The following is a 17,495-nucleotide window of genomic DNA, read 5'->3' as shown; positions in this document are numbered from 1 at the left end:
TTCTATTTATTTATTTATTAATTGCTATGGCAGCAATTTCCCATTTATATATCTAAATTTAGTCACGTCACACCTCCTACAGATCATTTGCTTTAACCTTAAAATTCTGTCATCACCTCTGTCTACCTAAATATCACTTCAAACTCATGACTTGTTCCCCTACAAAGGGCATGATTATCAAAATGTCAAAGCTGCTCTTAAACATCCAACAAAAATGCATTGTGATCCCTGACTGTCAACTTTAGCTGCAATTTATTGAAAAAAATAAAATAAAATAAAATAAAACTTTTAAACTTTCTATACAATGATTTTTTATTTATTTTTTGTATTAATTAGTCATCAGATACCAATGCTTGGAATTATTATTATTTTTTTTTAATAAATGCCTTAGATGATCATACTGATAAATCATACAGTATGGTATATATTCACTTGTTCCAAAATTTATCAGATTATCTATTGAGTGCTGACTTTCTCAGGCTGATTCCTTTTTTCCCCATTCCCTCTTGTAATGCACCATGTTCAGATTTTGTACAGAAAAGCTATTGTGCCTTCTCCTCATATTTCTGAGGTTTGTAATCTAATCGATTGCTCATAGCCTACTGTCTTGTGAGCAGTAGTTACTATTACTAACTACTGCAGTTTTCAGGGGTGTTCTCCAGCTGTGTAGTGTTGCTGCCTACACAAAAACCCTCAACGTGCTGAAAGATTGTGATGACTTCTCTAAATTGTTGTAAAATTGCTTGCTATTATACGGTCTTGTATTACTCACTCTTCGATCTATCCCACCGTGTCTATTCCAGGAATTATTGAGTGTTATTTGTGCACTTCCTTTTATGTGTCATGTATGTCCAATAATCATTTGTCCACATGTACTTGTTATCTCTTGGTGTTAATGCCCAGAGGCACAAAATAATTTTAATTCATCCCTGTTGTCAGTCCTGTATCCCCATGTCTTGTGTTTTTCTGGTATTGTTCGTCTATCCCAAGTGCTATGTTTGTGTTCCTGCCTGTTCCTTGTGATGCTTTATTTGGATGAATAAAGACTGTTTATTATTGACCTCCTTCATCTCCTCACTCCCTCGTTCCTCCACAGTAGCAGCTGAATCGTGACACCTGTATACAACCTTTGGCATCAATGATTTAATATCCACTTCTTATGACTGTTTTCTAAAGTCAAATGATTAGTTTTTGCATATTTGTTGGAAAAATTAAAAGTACATTTCTGTCTTATCTAAGTTATTTTCTTTTTTTTTTTTTTTTATCATAAAAATGTTGTCAGCATTATAAACACTAAACATTACCGATGCAATGTATCTCTAGCAGATTGTGTTGTGTTCTTCTTGTAGCTTGCTATTGAGTTACGGAGATGTGCATGTACACATGCAGAGAACGCTGGTTTATTTGGGCTTACTTGCTCACTGGTCTCTGAAATGATCCAAAAGGACATGGAGGTCCATTTCAAGCCCCAGTGGAACTTCTGTGCAATGTTCTCTGAGCTTTGAATGATTTAGAATCGGTTGTTTTCTCTGCTGCAATCCCTGGTGGATTCAGGCTTCCGTCTTTTCACAGTCTGCTAGATAACAATGTTGGTAAAGCACAATAATGTGACACAAAGGAAGGAAAATTTCGCCTTGTCCCCATAAAAGTTGAATAAGTAATGCCCCTTAACTACAAAATATGCCAAGTATGGGAGGAAAACTGTATTTCACTGCAGCAAAGCTTGCTTCGAGAATCTAATTGGGTTTCATTTATTTTGAGGATACAATTGGACATTGTGTGTCTTAATATGTAAACAAAAGATACACATGATATATTTAATGAATACAGGATCTAGTTTTTAGTTATCTAAAAATCAGCTCTTTAGTTTTTGAAGTAAATATCAAGTTTTGACAGCATGTTTTTAGAAATAATTTCATATTCATAACTGTGACAATTATACCATATCATCTTTTTAATCAATAGTTGAAAACCCAGGCTCATTGACGAAAAAAAAAAAAAAACATGCCTCGACCTAAATTTTTGGAAAACTATAAAAATGTGCCTATACATAGAAATTAGTTTTCAGATAAAATGTATCCTTGAGGCAGTAAAACAACTTTTATTTCTTTTAACACAAATTAGAGGGTTAGATTATAATTTAATACTGACTTATTGTAAAACAATGCATTATTAAATGTGCATCACATAACCAGCTCAATATGGATGTTTTTTTTTTTTTTTTTTGACATAGTAAATATGCTCGGTAGCATTATAAAGATGCAGAACGCTGGGTAGGAGTTCTCCGAAGTACGAACCATGATAAAAGTGCTCAAAGATTTATAGAAGCAAGCTGTGGTTAGCTTAAGTTTGCTGTTGTTAATATTGGTTAGGTTTAAGTGTAGTTAAATGTTATTTTTAAATGCAACAGAACATTAACCTTTTAGTGTCACTCATTAGACAATTCATTTCCAAACTGCTGTAATACATACAACCACCAAATAAATAAAATAGATAACATTTTAGTTTAGGGATCAATTCTCACTATTAACTGTCACTTATTAGCATGCATATTACTAGCAATGTTCCCTCTATTATTATTTTTTTTATTTATTTATTTTTCTTGCTGAGCAAAACTTCTCTATTGAATGGACATTTCAGCCACCTGAGCAAAAACACTTTATAGCAGATCTATACAGCGCACACACACACACACACACACACAAAAACTTTTAACTTTAATATGCCATTTACATTTGATTTGACCCTTGATGTAACTAAACGATGCACATTTTAGGTTACCTGAGAAATTTTTTTTTACAGTGCTGTGTTATCACAAATCAAGCTGGAGACAACGGGTAAGTGAAAGACATGCAGGTTTATTAACATGAGGAGCAAGGGTGATCGTTTGGAGCAAGGCATGTGAGAATCCAACACAAAGTAAAGTTCAGTGATTCTTAGCTGAATACTGAGGTTTGGATTCTGTGCAGGTTCAGGGGGCGGGGTCTGTGATCCAGGAGCAGAGGAGAGCAACATGCTAAGTAAAGACAGGGAAGTAGCATACAGAGAATCTGTTAAAGTTCTGGATAGTGAACGGTAGACGAAGACCATGGCTGCATCCAAAAACTTAGGCAGCTGCCTTGCTGCCTTATGAGGCAATGACTTTGCAGGCAGCGTTTTTGCATGAAGGCACTTCACGAAACTGATTTCGGACAGGCTTCTGAGGCAACATAACGGTTTAACGATCTACAACAAAATAGAACAAGTTCTGGTGATAACTAAAATATTTAATTACTATAATACTCATTTCTCGCTAGAAATAACAAACACTGCAAAGAGTTAATCAGAAATATACATTTACAACAAACTAACCACCAAACACAACTTCCAGCCGCCATCTTTATTTTTTAGCTCAACTGTCTCGGAATGGAATGCACAGGATTCTGGGATGTCAAAGGCAGCAAAGGATACATCTATGCTGCCTTCAAAAATCGATCAGATGAAGGCATCTCAGGAGACAGGAAGTGACGCTAACTTTGGATTCGGACATGCCTTGATGCCTTCCTACCTTGGAATGCTGCCTCCGAAGGCAGCAGTTTTCAGATGCAGTCCATGAGTGACTAGGGGTGTTTCTCAAACAGAAGGCTGGATCCTACCGAGGCTGCGTCCTTCCTAGTTCAGTCCTTCAGAGTCTTATAGGCTAGACTCCTCATTGGCATTTAAACGCTAGAATGAGACGCTCTAGTAAGTGTGCGTGGCTACGTCACATATGTTCCCTTACCGTCAGGGCACAAAAACACTAATAAAACGTAGTTTTGGAAAAAAACGTTGTATTACAAATCTTTATATTATTTGGCTTTCTATTAATGCAATACAATGAAAAACCGCCATCTATGATCTCCCTGTGGCATAAATTATTGGCAGTTTAGCGTTTAGTAAGTAATTTACACCAAAACAAAATATAACATCTATCCTTTCACGTCCGAAAACATTATTTTTGTCTTAGATTTCATAATAAATTCAGACAAGCTCAGTACTGACTCGTTTTTCGTCAGTTTATTTTCATGAAATGGAATGGGTACAAAGGATTGTGGGTGATTGAAGGTCGCAGAGAATACATCCCATGCATCCTTCAAATTCAGCTGAAAGAAGGACGCGAAACGAAGGCTGTCTTGTGAGGATCCTTCCGATTGAGATGGCCTTCAGCGACGTTTGATGACGTGGCAGCCGAGATATGCAACCTTTGTAGGATGCAGCCTTCCGTTTGAGAAACACCCTAGGAGCATGCTTATCAATGGTGACTTGATTGCTGATGACAGGTGCAGGGAATCAGAACTTGAAGTGATGGTGATCGTGACTGAGAACAGGTGTGAGCCGGGGAGGATTCTGGGACATGGAGTCCAGAGCTGGTGACTGGTGACAGAGATTCCCAGACAGTTACCAAGTAATTCTATTAAAATCATTAAAAAAATCTCACACAGAAAGAAATATTCTTTATTATAATATAATATAATATAATATAATATAATATAATATAATATAATATAATATAATATAATATAATTTTGAGGTCAATTATTTATTAGGTTCATAATAAAATATAATATATAAAATGCAATATAAAAACAAACAGAAGTATTTAAACGTAATAGAATAGAATAGAATGTAATAGTTAGACTGGTGTTCCTGTTTTGTTGTTTTTCTTCCCATGTGCTCCCCGTGACCCAGTTTCTCCCTTGTTTGATTGCGTTCATTTGGTCCGGTGTTAAAGTCATTTTATACGTTTAGATGTGCTACGTGTGTCTCCTGCCTGCCTGTGTTACCCTTTGGATGTTTATTAAAGACTGTTGTTTGAGATTATCCCTCGTCTCCACATTCATCAACTTCCTCACAGTAGGCATTGCTGACAGAACACCGGAACTAAAACAAGAAGTAAGCGGTGTCCCTTCTCCCCATTTTGTTTCCGTTTTTTGAACGTTTGTTTTTTTGTTATGGACACCGCCACAAGATTCACCTCTCTTGCCCGTAGGGACCTTCCTTTGGTGGAGTTCGCCAGGGAATTCAGTGGGCTCGCCGTTTTGACGGCATTTGACGACACCACACTTGGTTCATTGTTCTGGATCGGGGCCAATTGCCATCGCCCCATCGACCTCCCAAACTGTGCTGGAGGGAAGCTATCCTCCGGTGTCTGGAGAGCGTCCGGCCCCGATCCAGAACCACCCCTGTCTCAAGCTCCACCATTAAGCTCCACTCTCATGTCCGCCGGCAGAGTCGAGAGAGGGCTTCTGTTCCTGAGTTCAGCCCAGAGAGGGCTTCTGTTCCTACGTTAATCCCAGAGAGGGCTCCTGTTTCCACGTCAAGCCCAAAGAGGGCTGTTGTTCCCATGTCTGGCCCAGGGAGGGCCTCAGATCCCGAGTCAAGCCTATAGAGAGCTACTGTTCCTGCGTCTGGCCCAGGGAGGGCCTCAGATCCCGAGTTTGGCCCAGAGAGGGCTCCCGTTCCTGAGTATAGTCCAGAGAGGACTTCGGTTCCCGAGTGCAGCCCAAGGAGTGCTTTGGTTCCCAAGTGCAGCCCAGAGTGGACTTCTGAGCCCAGTCCAGTGCTTGTGCCAGCCAGGGGACCCGGAGTCCTCCCCAATATTTTTTTTTTTTTTGGTGGGGCTATACATCTCCGGCTGTAGTCGCCGGGCCGAGTGCCGAGGCCAAGGCCACGGAGACCACCCAGCCATGGCACCCCGAAGTGCCTGTTCCGCCATGGCCCCTTGAACTGTCTGCTCCGCCACGGTTCCCTGATCTGCCTGCCTCGCCATGGTTCCTGGAACCGGTACCGCCCTGGAGGCCTCTCAGGATAGGCTTGCCCCGAACGGGCTGCCTCCATGCCCATTGGCATTGCTGAAAAGACAAGAATAGAATACAATACTATACAATGCAACAGTGGTTTTCAAACCTGTCCTGCACTCTCATAAAGGTGCAAAAGCTTTCACTGGGGTGGTACCTTTTCAAAAGATACACTTTTGTACCTATTAGGTTCAAATATGTACACTTTAAGTACTAATATATACCTTTAAGGTGCCAAAATGGACCCTTTAGGTACAAACATGTACCTTTTGAAAAGGTACCGCCCCAGTGACAGCTTTTGTACCTTTATTTCTTAGAGTGTGGAGGCACCGCTGCTCTGCACATTTTTTATGCCTCCCTCATCAGACATGATGAAAACCACTGCAATAAAATACTACAATACAATTGGATGGAATTGAATAGAACACAAACTGAAGCATTTGAACTGAGATCTTTAAGCTAAATTGCCGTATTGACCCGAATATAAGACAATGTTTTTTCCTTGGAAATACATCTGAAAAAACGCGTTCGTCTTATACTCAGGGTCTAGACCAGTGGTTTCCAATCCTGGTCCTGGGGACCCACCGCTCTGCACATTTTGTATGTCTCTCTTATCTGACACACACAGTGCAGTTCATGGATCTTTCTCCTAATAAGCTGATGATCTGAATCAGGTGTGTTAAATAAGGGAGACATGCAAAATGTGCAGAGCGGTGGGTCCCCAGGAACAGGATTGAAAACCACTGGTCTAGACTTTGACATGTCAGTAATACACCCACAACAATAGGTGGCGCCAAAAACGCATAAAACGAGTGTATGTTATGTAATGTGTGTTGTAAAGATCGCGAATGAAAACAAATGAAAAAGAAAAGCTTACAGCAGCATGATCGTGACTGTCATGTTAGCCTGATGGGAACAAACTTTCTCTGTAAGTGATTTTAAAACATAAGACAGTACCCAGATTTGAAGACTACAATAAGATTTCACGTCTACTGATAATAACATTTTGGTAGGCTACTATGAGTTGGATAGCCTAATTGTTATATAATTCAGATGGGCTACCTGTTATTTCAATGGTATATCAAAATTTTCCAATGTCATTGTTGGTACATTTTACCAGTATTTACCATACTTTCAAAACAAAAATTAGAATTGGAAAAATATGCAATATGAAAATAATTTAAGAATAAATGTGTTTAAAAAAAAAAAAAAAGATTTGGTTTTCAAAAAGCCTTTTTCCAACAGGTACATCTGGAAAAAGAGGGGTCGTCTTATAATCAGGGTCGTCTTATATTCGGGACAATACGGTATTTAAAAATCGTGAACATGTGAATTCTTATTATCAAAACATCCCCATGTAGTTGAGTTTGCACACTACTGCACCTGTGTGTAACTGTCTCTGAGTTTTGTTACCATTCTGTGCCCATCATCCACTATTTCCACAATTTCATCAAGCCACTCTTCTTTAAAGCACGATGACGTTTTAATTCACATGCCATTACGTTTGTGTTGGCTCTCAAGTTGAGCTATTTTGTCCGCAATCATTCAAGTATTCGATTTCTACAGCGACTCATTTGGCGCAAATCATACTCTTTCTATGAAACCTGTAATCCATATTCACCGGTTCCAACTCTATAGCAACACCAACTCTACAGTGGTTTGCCCAAGCATTGCAATTATTTCGCATTTACTAGAATTCAATCAAATGGCTTTCCCAAATCATTTTTACATATATTTCTTCTGCGCGGTTGAGGTTCACTTCCAGAATAAAAATTTCCTGATAATATACTCACTCCCATGCCATCCAAAATGTTCATGTATTTCTTTCTTCAGTCAAAAAGTAATTCATAAAACATTCCAGGATTTTTCTCCAGATAGTGGACTTCAATGGGAGCCAACAGGTTAAAGGTCCAAATTTCAGTTTCAGTACAGCTTCAAACATGATCCCAGCCTAAGGGTCTTATCTGGCGAAACGATCGGTCAGTTTCTAAAAAATAAAAATAAAAATAAAAAATTCTATACTTTTTGACCACAAATGCTCATCTTACACTAGCTCTGCAATACATGCATTAAGCAATCATGTTAGAAACATCACACGAGGTCAGTTCTTCGTCTGTTGTCTGGCATCATTGTTTTACCTTGTATTGTAAAGGGCATTTGGCATTATTTGCATTTATTTTTGTAGAAAATGACCAATTATTTCGCTAGATAAGACCCTTATTTCTTGGCTGGGATCGTGTAGAGCCCTTTCGAGCTACATTGAAACTGCTACTTGGATCTTCAACCCATTGGCTCCCATTGAAGTCCACTAAATGGGAACTCCTGGAAAGTTAAATTTTCAATCAATTTATTTTTGACTGAAGAAAAAAAAAAAGACATTAACATCTTTGATGACATGGGGGTGAGTAAATTATCAGGATTTTATTTATTTTTTTATTCTGGAAGTGAACTAATCCTTTAATGTCTTTTTCTACATTACCTTTTTATAGATCCCTTAATCCTACCCCATACCTAAACTTATACCTTACTAACCATTAATAAGCAGCGAATGAGGAGTTAAGACAAAAGTTGTAGTTAATAGTTAGTGAGAATTGGACCCCAAACCAAAGTGTGACCAGATTCAAGTTCATCGGTTTTGTATAAAACTAAATGCACTTTTAGCACCACTCACTAAACATTTAACCTTAAAAGTGTTGTGAAATGCGTAAGAAGCAATTTGCAAAAAAAAAAAAAAAATGCTGAAGAGGCACATTTTTCCAATATGTAACAAACAAATAATGCATAAATATCTGAATGTTACTCCATCACACAAGCACAACTGCTCATTACAATGTTGCATTATCAAAAAGTTGTTTACCATATAAATACCAATCAATAGCGCTTCAGTTCACAATGACTGAATAAGCCCCTGCATGTGAAAGTGATCTTAAATGGGTTTGATTCTAATGCACCCAAATAATGAGAAGTGGCTGGAGGGGAAGTGAAGCATGTTTGGTAGACGAGTGCCTGTAGCAATGCTACATTAAAATAATCAACTCAAGAATGAGCATTGTGCCCACATTCAATTAACCTCTAAATGTAGTTGAAATACCAGCATAATCCACTTTGTTTCACTAAATAAGTGCAGTAGCTGTAAACATTAGTGCAAATGTGTTGCATGCTAGGACATAAAAGGAGCTGTTAAACGTTAACACATGAGTGCTTTGGAACACACACACACACACACATACAGACACAGTATGGATTGCAAAGGACTGAAAAGGCTGAAAAACACATGGCAATTTGTGCTATGTCCTCCTTTTTATTGAGGAAAACCCCTCTGTGGCTCATTAAGAAGAGGTGATAAAGGCTCCATGAAAATTGGTTCTTTTAATCCATGTCTGTTAGCTTTAGCATTTAGCAAATAATGATCCATGGCTTTGAGGTAAACTAAAAGCTTTTTTGCTATTCAAAAAATGGATGTCCCTCTTTTCTTTAAAAGCTAGTGTATCAACACAGGAAAGAAAATGTTCTTTGTTAAGCCATTTTATGGATTTTAAATGCACATTTATGACAGAGTAGCGGCATAGCAATTGTCATTTTATTCCAGAATGTTAATTGAGGTGCATACTCAAATTTTACTTGAACAATATAAACAGTGGTAAAATACTTTTAGAACATTCTAAAAAGGTTATCACTTAGAGGTATGAACATTATGCATTCATTTGAAGCATTCAAAACCAGGCCAGCTGTGAACACTGCTGCTCCTTCAGGCAACCAGGAGCCGACTGTCTAAATATGCTCATGTTGGCTTGCCAAATCCTGAATATATTTTCATATTTTATTATTAAATATGTAGGTTATATCGTGGGGTCATGTAATGCCTGGTGTTTCAGTTGAATTTGCTGCCTTGAAAGAAATGTATTGTCGGGTTTAGTGTTAGTTAACTTTTTAGTGCACATTGGCATCCTGCTTGTTATTTGCATGTTTGAAAATATAAAAACAAGACATCTGTAGCCACAGTGGAGGTCAGGAAAACCTTGCTGAAGGTGAAATGTTCAAAAAGCTGCCAGTCAGGATGGCATGAACTCAAAGAATGTGCTCAGCAGCCTGCTGGTGTCTTCACAGGCATGCAGTGGGTCTGAAAGTCTGAGACCATTTTGAAAATCTGGAGATCAAAATGTGGTTTAAATTTTTAAATAAAAGAGTTTTAGGATTTTTAAAAAAAAGGTATAAACCAAGAGACTATAAACCAATGTGTATTCTTCAAAGTTTAAAATAATTAGGATTTTTTTCAGTGTTTTAAGTAAATCTTGTGTCTTATACTTAGCAAGGCTGCATGTATTTGCTTAAAGATACAGTAAAAACAGTAATAATGTGACATATTATTAAAATTAAAAATAACTATTTTCTGTTTTAATTTATTTTAGTGATGTCAAAGCTGACTTTTCAGCATCATTGCTCCAGTCTTCAGTGTTGCATGATTCTGATATGATTCTGATTACATGATCATTCTAATATGATGATTTGTTATTTTATTGTTCTTACTTAATTTATTTTATTTATTTATTTATTGTGTTATACACCACCATTCAAAAGGCTGGGGTAAGAAAATAATAATAATTAAAATAAAATAAAATACAATAAAATAAATGAATGAACGAATAAATACACAATTAAATAAAAAATAATATAAATAAATAAATACATACATACATACATAAATAAAAACATAAATAAATAAATGCTGTTCTTTTGAACTTCAGCTAATGCAGAAGGTGTGCTTTATAAGTATTAATCAACAGACAATAATAGTACTAGTTAATAATAGGCATACTAATAAGCAACTAATTAATATTGAGAATTGATCCCTATCCTAAAGTGTTACCAAACTTTCTATTCATCAAATAATGTATTATGATTTCCACAAAAATATTAAACAGCAAAACAACAATAACAACAACAATTTGAGCAACAATAAGAATTGGCTTGAGCACCAAATCAGAATGATTTCTGAAGGATAGTGTGACTGGAGTAATGACTGCTGAATAAATTAAACTCTGAAATTCATGTCCATATTTTATGCAAATTCTTTATTGCATCAGGCTTTTGGACTCTGTATTCAACATCTCTTTTGGTTATTCTTCAAAGCGCAGAATTACCGTCATGTATTCCATTTTATAACAATGAGGCTGGATGTACTGTAATACATGTTAAGGATGTTCACAGCAATGCCCACAGCTTCATCACACCACAAAGAACTCCATTGTGCCTGGTATTCACCTGGCACATTGTCACCACAACGAGGAGTCATATCTCTGAAAAAAATGTTCATTGAGTTCAGCTCAGTAATCACGTTGCACAGACTAATTGACAAATTATAATTTGTACTAAGTACTTCGCACCTGAAAGAAAACTGCTTGCCCAACTATCCTCAACACAGACATAAGACTTGTGAATTGTCCCCACAAGTGATAATAATAATAAGTCCTAAAATTCATACTGCAGTTCAGTTTTTGTCAAAATGTACTACCCATAATCGCCTGTTGTTGCAGTATCTCTATTATTTACTTTTGGTTGCAGCCTTAGCGAGAAGCAAACTAGATCGATTACACTGCAGAGAGCCCTCTGTAGATTATATGGATCTCTAATGAATACTGCAGACCTATATTTCAGAACTTCACAGCCTAAAAGGCCAACTTTATAAATGTGAGATCGCCAATAAGCAACACCTTTGGAAAAACCACAGGGGAGCTTGTACTTGAAACTGTAGTTTGTTGCAAATCAGACTCCGCACTGTTTTTGCTCATAGAAGGCTGAACCGAAGACTTTGTTCAAAACAACTGGGCTATTGAATTTGATGAAACAGACGAGGTGTAAAGTCCAGTGAACTCTTTGTTCTGGGATTGCAGCATGGGTCTTGGGTGATTAAATAAGCATACGTTCAGCTTTTTTTCTTTCAGGTGTGGTCTATAGACTCAGTAAAGTATGCCAGATTTCAGTAGTATGTTGCATGTGGAAAATAAAGCTAAGTAATTAATGTAATGTAAGTAATTATTGCTTGTTATATTTGTTATATTTACACTGAATCCTCTTATTCCCAAAGAAGTATGTATATGTATACACACACACAACACGATTTCCGAAAATGTTGGGATATTTTTCAGATTTGAATAAAATGAAAACTAAAAGACTTTCAAATCACATGAGCCAATATTTTATTCACAATGGAACATAGAGAACATAACAAATGTTTAAACGGATAAATTTTACACTTGTATCTACTAAATGACCTCATTTAAAATTTGATGCCTGCTACAGGTCTTAAAAAAGTTGGCACAGGGGCAACAAAGGGCTGAAAAAGCAATACATTTTGAAAAGATTCAGCAGGGAGAACATCTTGCTACTAATTAAGTTAACTGACATCAGGTCTGTAACATGATTAGCTATAAAAGGGATGTCTTAGAGAGGCAAAGTCTCTCAGAAGTAAAGATGGGCAGAGGCTCTCTAATGTGTGAAAGAGTGCGTAAAAAGATTGTGGAATACTTTAAAAACAAGGTTCTTCTATGTCAAATTGCAAAAGTTTTGCAAATCTCATCATCTACAGTGCATAACATCATCAAAAGTTTCAGAGAAACTGGAGAAATCTCTGTGCGTAAGGGACAAGGCCGAAGACCCTTGCTGGATGCCTGTGGTCTTCGGGCCCTCAGACGACACTGCATCACTCATCAACATGATTCTGTCATTTACATTACTAAGTGGGCTCAGTAATACTTCCAGAAACCACTGTTGGTAAACATAATCCACCATGCCATCTGCAGATGCCAACTAAAGCTCTATCATGCAAACAGGAAGCCATATGTGAACACGGTCCAGAAGCGCCATTGTGTCCTTTGGGCCAAGGCTCATTTAAAATGTTTCAAAGTGAAAAAGTGTTCTATGGTCAGACGAGCCGAAATTTTACATTCTTGTTGGAAATCACGGACACCGTGTCCTCCGGGCTAAAGAGAGACCTTCTTGTGTGTTATCAGCATTCAGTTCAAAAGCCAGCATCTCTGATGGTATGGTGGTGCATAAGTGCAGCTTGCATGTTTTGGAAGGCACTATGCAATGCTGAAAGGTATATAAAGGTTTTAGAGCAACATATGTTCCCCTCCAGATGACGTATATTTCATGGAGGGCCTTGTGTATTTCAGCAGGACAATGTAAAACCACATACTGCAGCTATTACAACAGCATGGCTTTATAGAAGAGTCCGGGTGCTGAATTGGCCTGCCTGCAGTCCAGATCTTTCACCTATAGAGAACATTTGGTGCATCATTAAATGTAAAATACGTCAAAGACGACCACAAACTCTTCAGCAGCTGGAAACCTATATCAGGCAAGAATGGGACCAAATTCCAACACCAAAACTCATAACCTCGATGCCCAGATGTCTTCAAACTGTTTTGAAAATAAAAGGAGATGCTACACCATGGTAAACATGCCCCCGCCCCAACTATTTTGAGACCTGTAGCAGGCATCAAATTTGAAATGAGCTCATTTTGTGCATACGATTGTAAAACTTATCAGTTTAAACATTTGTTATGTTATCTATGTTCTATTGTGAATAAAATATTGGCTCATGTGATTTGGAATTCTTTTAGTTTTCATTTTATTCAAATTTAAACATTAAACATTTAAACATTTCCGGAATTCGGGTTGTATGAATTACGCAAAGAATATTTGCCATGTAGACAATATGAATGGAATAGAATTATACGTTTCAACATACTGTAAATCTGATTTAAGTCTCGTTCACGTCTTATTTTAACTGAATACATATACAAAAATAGATTTTAGCATTGCAACATATTCCGATAACTCCTCAGTGGCTGGATAGTACAGCAGGTACAACTCATATCTTAAACCTGCAGCCAGTCATATCTTCTAAGTTACACAGAGAGAGAGAGAGAGAGAGAGAGAAAGAGAGAGAAAATTTCATTCTTTTGAAAAAATAACCCCCCACAGTCAGAACCATATACCATACACATGCTTTGTCACCAGGTTTCCATGGTTACCTCTTTTGGTGTCTGCGGTATATCTGCTCCATGATTAATTATACACACAAAAGTTCTGCTTCATGGAATCCCAGAATGTAGGTACTGCTCCCGGAAAGGCTTCATTTCATACACCAACTGCAAATGAATGCTATCAACACAATTTATCACATACTCAGGCACTGAGGCAGGCACAATTTGAGGTGATTCATTGATGGTAGGTCAGGGGTGCAATTCTCAACAAAGTGTGCCCGTTAGGGACTTCTGCATTTAAACTGTATTAATTACCATGTTAAATTCCTTAAATATGATGTTTTATTTTTTTTCTTGATGTCTTCGTGTTTTTACGTTTTGTTCCTTCTCCAGTGCATACAAAAGACTACTTACTCTGCACTATTACTAATGCTCTTATTACTAATTACAACTTTGGTATTTCACCAGTGTGTGCTATTCTGCATTCTGTGGGCCTTTAGAGTTCTGACAGGCTAATTTATTGTTGTCTTGAGTGCTTCTAGAGTTTGCTACAGTGTCAGAAGGGGTTGCCATAGGAACACATGTCATCTCAGACAGAGAACGTCATATTATGGATGTGAAGGCCAAAAATCTTTCTCTGTTCTTGGAAATGTTGTTAGATGTGTCAGAACATGAGTGTTATACAAAATTGTGTTTCATAAAATTGGTTTATACATTTTATACATTGGTGTTTCATCTTCCGGCACTTTTATATGTCAGGCCAGGGGTATATTTCCTTCTTTTTTTTTTTTTTTTCTTTTTACACGAAAGTTGCAATAAAACTAGTCTAGTCTTGGAAACTTTTTTTCCATACTATTATAATTTATGTTTGCAACTTCTTTTTTATTGTTTTATGCTTGTCCCACAACCAGAATTACAGTCTTAAAGTATAATAATCCATTGTAATTTCATTTAATTTTACCTTACATTTCATTACAACAGACACAGGACCAAATGTACCAATAGATGAAGAAAGGTAAACCCAATGATTTTTATTATGGTTTTTTTTTTGGTCTTTTTTTTTACAAACATAAAATAAATTTAACTGCACAACTGTGTGCACATTATAATCTGTGAACTTCGTTTTTATTGTAATAACCTTCTCACAGACCCAGAATTTTAATCTTAAACTGAAAATCTGAATTTTTTGTAAGTTCCCATAGCTGAAAAAGATTAACACAAGGATTTGATGTACTTTGTTTTGTACTGTAAAGATAAATAAGCTAATGTGGCAGCTTAGGGAATGTGTTTATATGTAGTGCAGCAACCTTGAGTGTAATGCATATGATATTCACACAACCTCCACTTTCACACTTATAGAGTCAACATAGGCCGTGATGTTAATTCACATTCTGGTGTTTTACGCACTCTTTGTATGTGAGTCCTTCAACTTGTGAGCCCAGAGAAGCTGACATTCATGTGATCTGAGTCATAGTCCTCGATTTGAGATGATTCACAAGTTTTCACTATGGTAATCTATCATTTATCTTGTTTGTGATGTGAAGTTTTCCATCCCTTAAAGGCTGTCGGGTCTGTCGCTGTGCCATAATTAAAGTGACTTGAAGAGCACAACCCATGCTCACCCCTCCAGACATGCTGTCAAGTGAAGTATCCATGATCTAACAGGGCCGCCTACTCATTTAACTGTAGGGGAGCTGTTAGGAAATTCACTAAAGCACCACGCCCACAACAGAGCGACTGCCTCAGAGCACATGGGGCAAATAGAACCGTTCAACTCATTTGCTACCTCTGGCTAGACATTATGGCTGTGTGAGTGTCTTTGCCTGACTGGTCTTGCCTTTTAATAAAGGTTAACTCTAGAAACACTTTGACCACTGTGGCGGATGGAGCCGTAGTGTTTAGGCAGACTCCCAATTAATCTTGCCAGAGTTGTGACCATTGACTGTAATGATGTAGAGGGCTCCAATTAAGTTGTACACCGGTGTCTGACAATGATTTTGAGATGGCTCCAATTTACATCATAGCGCTAATGAATATGTTTCATTTGTGAATCAAATAGATTCCTGAGTCTGTCAGTTACAAAACAGTCCATTAAAAAGTGAGCTTTTTAAATGAGTCATCAAAGTTGTGTGCGAAAGTTGGGGGAGGGGAATCCAAGCAAACAGAGGAGAAATGCCCTTAAAGCACTACAGTTCTCAGACAAAACTGGCTTTGAGAGCTAAATGAGGTTGAGATGCTTCTATTTTGCGGAAAGATCTGAAAGTACTGCATATTTAAAAAAGCTGAATGTTGCATTTACTTATCTTTGTTGAAACACCAGCTATGTTTGCATGCACCCAAATAATCAGTTAGAAATCAGATTGATGGTTCAGTCAGACTGAAAAGGCTTCATGTAAACATCTCAGTTGATCTGATTGAGCTTGTTCTGAATGAAATTTTGATTGGGTCGAAAGGAGTGGTGACATTAAATATTCTAATCAATAGGTAAAATAAGCATGCAAATGCTTGAATCAGACTATTCAAAAATACCTTGTGCACATACACAATGTTGTGATGTGTATTTTTACATAGCCATTTGAAAATAAAATCTGTTTATATACATTTTATGTCTTACAAGTGGGCTATTTCCATCTTAAAAACTGGATCAGTAGAGGAGATTGAATATTTACTAATTATTTGCTAAAAAAAAAGCCTAATTGAGTTTCTTTTTTTTTCTTTTTCTTTTTTTTTTCGGTCATCAAGGCAAATGTTAATCAAGGTCAACAATAATTAAATACTCATGGTAGCAGTGGCTTTGTCTGGTTCTAAACGTGGTGACTGGGTGCTGTGCATGCGCTGAAGTTTTGTTCAGAAAACATGTAATGCTCATGTAAATAAATATGTGAATCAGATTGTAAAATTTAGGTTTCTTATAAACAGGATTTTCCAATCTTCCAGATTAATGAAAATGAATGCATGCTAGCATACCTCTAATGACAATGTACACTCAGGTTTGTGATTTCAGCACCACGGACAGTACCACAGTAATGGCACATACTGAATGGGCAGCTGTGGGATTTGACATGGCTGAAGGAGCATCACGGGATCGCCAAAGCTCGTTAGTCTCTCCTGAGACTGCTCACTTAGGTGAATAGGAAATTGACAGGTGCACTCATCCTTTTATCTCTTTCGATCCTCAATAAAAAGAAAATGGCACTATCCCATGAGGAGACAGAAGAGGAGTTGTGAATGGCAGGATAGGTCACATGCCAATGCTAACATGCTGGCTATAGTATTATACTACATACATGTATACGTTATAGAACATACATTATTAACTGCTGCAAAGTAAGTTCTTCATTCAGTTTTCCGTGTAGTGTTGACAATTCACAAGCACAGCATCCATGTTCTCAATCACATGAAGGAGAGCAATACCACACCTCCCCTTCCCTATTTTCATGTAAAGTAGTGTGCCATACTTATTTGCAGAAAGTAGTTTATATCTAAATATAAGTGTTTTTGGTAACACTTTATTATAGGGACCAGTTCTTACTATTAACTAGTTGCTTATTAGCATGCCTATTATTAACATATTAGTACTTATAAAGCTCATATTCTGCATGACATCCCTAATTCTACCCAATACCTAAATTTAACAACTATACTAACTATTAATAAGCAGCAAATTAGCAGTTTATTGAGGCAAAAG

General features: G+C 37.1%; 1 long non-coding RNA gene across 1 annotated transcript in view; it reads left to right on the top strand.

Moving 5' to 3' along the window:
• LOC131553693 (uncharacterized) overlaps window positions 1–16,933 on the top strand; it is a 48,155-nt gene extending 31,222 nt beyond the window's left edge. Inside the window, exon 5 of the long non-coding RNA XR_009274230.1 lies at window positions 16,798–16,933. This is a non-coding gene — a long non-coding RNA (uncharacterized LOC131553693). The remainder of the gene's footprint in view (window positions 1–16,797) is intronic.
• Window positions 16,934–17,495: the final 562 nt, after the last annotated feature.

Source organism: Onychostoma macrolepis, chromosome 14 (assembly GCF_012432095.1).
Source record: "Onychostoma macrolepis isolate SWU-2019 chromosome 14, ASM1243209v1, whole genome shotgun sequence".
NCBI lineage: Eukaryota > Metazoa > Chordata > Actinopteri > Cypriniformes > Cyprinidae > Onychostoma > Onychostoma macrolepis.
Note: the sequence above shows the minus strand (reverse complement) of the source record. Positions and strands in the feature narration are given on the sequence as shown.